This window comes from Quercus lobata, chromosome 3, assembly GCF_001633185.2.
Source record: "Quercus lobata isolate SW786 chromosome 3, ValleyOak3.0 Primary Assembly, whole genome shotgun sequence".
Taxonomy (NCBI): domain Eukaryota; kingdom Viridiplantae; phylum Streptophyta; class Magnoliopsida; order Fagales; family Fagaceae; genus Quercus; species Quercus lobata.
The window spans coordinates 38,751,621-38,755,616 of NC_044906.1; the positions used below are offsets into that span (position 1 = coordinate 38,751,621).

The following is a 3,996-nucleotide window of genomic DNA, read 5'->3' on the forward strand; positions in this document are numbered from 1 at the left end:
TTACGCTCTGTTTATTTCACTAATGATGTTTTCTAGAAAATGAGTCATTTTTCAAGAAGTATTTTCTATAAAACTATCTCATTTTATGATGTTTGGTAGCAATTTTAAATGAGTTGAAAAATAACCTCCTAACTTCCCTTATTTAGCTTGCTATGAGATATAGTTGTTTTCCAAAAAAAATTAATGGAAAACAATCTCTAAAAATAAGCCTTACTTTTTATGTTGACCAAAGATAGTTTTCCTTTGACTCATATTTTTTTATGCTACCAAACACTAGAAAACATGGAAAACTATCTTTACACAAGGTTTTCCAATGAAACAAATGGAGCATTAGTTATTTTACTAACTGCTGTTATTGGTGTTACTTACATAGCTAATGCAACAATAACTTGGCATTTTTTTAATGACATGACATATTTTTTAATTAAAAATTACAAAATAAATTTACACATAAGAAATTCACAAACCGGTACCAAATTAAAACTAGTATTTGCAATTGATTCACAAACCCACGCTTCTAAAAAAAAAATTCACAAACCCACCCATGAGAGAGAGAGAGAAGGGGAGAGAGTGAAGAAACCCAAGCACTGACCCGCCGTCAATTCTAATTGCAAATTTGTTTTGAACTTTGTGTTTCACTTGAAATCATTCACCAGCAAAACCAATTTAGAAAGATTTTCAATTTTTTTCCCAAACTGGTTTTTTAATAAATCAATTTTCGATTACACCATTAAAAAATTCAGTTGCAATAAATTTTCCAAAAATGAAAACACTAACCGATTTTCTTGGCATTGGAATTGGTGAAATGATGCATGAGAAGATGAATGGTCCTCAAGCTGAAGCTCTAATCGTATGAAGACAACACGCATTGCAACTCCTTGTCTTTGATCAAGCCATTCCCATCCTAATCGGCGATCTTGAAGCAAGCGACGACGTTTGGATTGGTTCCCAGTGGAAACACCGTCGTTACTAAAGACACAAACGGGCTGGCGTAACTTGGAGCAGAGGGAGGATAGCTAGAGCTAGAGGAGTGGTCTTTAGGTGGCTTGTTTTCCTTTGGTGGTTTGTGAGGGTGTTAGGGAGGAGCAGACAGTGGAGCTGAGCCATAGGGGGTGGCGACGAATGCATAAAGGGAGTGGGAGTGGGGTTGTTGGGGTGGGGCGCCATAGGGAGTTGCATAGCTTTGGGGTTTTTGGGATGGCGGTGCATCGTATGGAGTGGAGGAGCCGTAGGTGTTTGGTGGTAATGGCTAGCCGCAGTCGTAGCCAGAGGGGTAGTGTGGATAGCCTAACATGGATTTTTGGATTGAAATTTTTGTGAGTGTGGAGTAGAAAATACTTTTTTTTTTTTTTTTTTTTTTTAAAATTTGGTATCGGGTTGTAAATATTGTTTCTTAGGTGTAAATTTATTTTGTAATTTTTTAATTAAAAACATGCTACATCATTAAAAAAATGCTAAGTCATTGCTCTGTTAGCCACATAAGTAACACTATTAACGGCAATTAGTAAAAGGACCAATACAACTCACTTTTAAAACTTGAGGGACCAATTGTATTCGCTTGAAATTTGAGAGACCAATTAAGCACACAGGGTAAACTTGAGGGACCAATATTATAGTTTCACCAAAATTTTAGGTTGAACTTGGCTCTTTGCTTCACTATTAGTCTATACTCTACTTATTGTCTAATTATTGGAAATAAAGTTTTTTTTTTTTTTTTTTTGAGAAGATATTGGAAAGAAAGTAGGTTATTATTATTATTATTTTTTAATAATCAGTGTTTTTACACATTGATTGATTAGAATATGAAATTTTGTTTAATAATAAGATTTGATGGCACATTATGGGTAATTATTGTCATAAATTCTTGTTATCATGGTTATTGTGCAATAATGGCTATAATTGTACATGAGATTCCAAGTCCAACTACACCTATCTTTAGGATGATTGGTCTTGAGGGCAAACTGAGGTTACTCAATTATTTCAAAATTTTCAACTATGCCTAAGTTGGGCATGTCCTAGTGTGACTTGATTGAATTGAGTAGATGACGGTAAATTTTGTGTTAATATTGTGAAATGTGATTCTACAATCAAATTATGGGTTGTATTCAAGTTATATTTAGTGTAACTCTAAGAATATTGTCGTAAATTATGGGTAATTATTGTCGTAAATTCTTGCTATCGTGGTTGTTGTGCAGTAATGGTTATAACTGTACGTGAGATTCCAAGTCCAACTACACCTACACCCATCTTTAGGATGATTGGTCTTAAGGGCAAACTAAGGTCCTACTCAATTATTTCAAAATTTTCAACTATGCCTGAGTTGGGCATGTCCTAGTGTGACTTGATTGAATTGAGTAGATGACGGTAAACTTTGTGTTAATAATATCTATATCACACATATTTTAGATTATGTTGTGAGATGTGATTCTACAATCAAATTATGAGTTGTATTCAAGTTATAGTTAGTGTAACTCTAAGAATATTGTCGTAAATTATAAGTAATTATTGTTGTAAATTCTTGCTATTGTGGTTGTTGTGCATTAATGGCTGTAACTGTACATGAGATTCCAAGTCCAACTACACCCATCTTTAGGATGATTGGTCTTGAGGTCAAACTAAGGTCCTACTCAATTATTTCAAAATTTTCAACCATGCCTGAGTTGGGCATGACCTAATGTGACTTTATTGAATTGAGTAGATGACAGTAAACTTTGTGTTAATAATATCTATATCACACAATGTTTACCGTCATCTACTCAATTCAATAAAGTCACACTAGGACATGCGCAACTCAGGCATGGTTGTACAATCAAATTATGGGTTGTACAATCAAATTTTGGGTTGTATTTAAGTTATATTTAGTGTAATTCTAAAAAATTTTACATTACATAATAGCTTTTTATAGGATTAATATTTCAAAATTTTTATCAATGGACTGCATGTTCTTTATGTTTTTAACAAAAATATCAAATTTTATATCAATCAGATGCTATTTGATATTAGATCTAGAAACTCATATTTTATGCATAATTTTAAATGCAAAAATTTAAAATTTAAATATTTGATTGACAACATAATTATTTACTTATTTATCTCAAATCATCTAAAAATTTTATAGACATGTAAAATATAAAAACAAGATCTAACCAAATAGTAAATTTGTTAAAATTCATATTTAATAAAAAAAAAAATTTTTTGAGCAATATAATATGATATGGGTTGGGGTTACCCAGACATAACTTCAACCAAACCCTTATAATTTTTTTTCCCCACGAGGTCTTGATCTCAATTTACCTTTTTGTTCCTTAAATTTCATAAACACCAAGAAAGAAAGCACCCAAAAAGTTAATTTTTTTAGTTTTTGAAAAAAAGAAACAAAAAAAACAAAATTCAACGACCCTGTCCTTGTTGTCGACTTGGCTGCTGGTGTCGCTTTTAATTGGATAAAACTGGCAAGGACAGGTTGTTTAATTTTTATCGATCTCCGAAGCCACAAGTCAATGAACGTGAACAAATTGTCACAATCCTGTCTTTATAATCAAGACATACATGCTTTGTTTTGAATGGTCACCTTAAAATGTTCATAAAAAAAAGAATGGTCACCTTAAAAATCACGTTAAACATTATTCTGACCAAGTCGACATTATACACGGCATGTAAAATGGCCTCGTTTACAAACACGCTTTCATTTTTATTGTTTAAACTTTAAAAAACGACATCTATCAAAATTGTCGCCATTTTTTATCTCTTAGATTTTAAATATTTTTACCATCATTTTCAACTCCCAAAGTTTCAACCCCTGTTGGTCTTAATGTTGACTATGATTACGAAGCAAAAAAATCCAATGAACTTGGCAGCTTATAATTTTCTTCACATCTATATCAATGAGTGCAAAATTCTTTGTCCAATACTCCATCTAAATTCATTATCACAACAGATAGTATTGAAATATTGTGTTTGTGCTATGCTTGTCTTGAACTCAACACTAACTTTAAA

At 32.1% G+C, this 3,996-nt stretch overlaps 1 pseudogene; it reads right to left on the reverse strand.

The window, feature by feature from the left end:
* Window positions 1-772: 772 nt before the first annotated feature.
* On the reverse strand, window positions 773-1,294 carry LOC115980866 (annotated as a pseudogene).
* Between the last annotated feature and the right edge of the window lie 2,702 nt (window positions 1,295-3,996).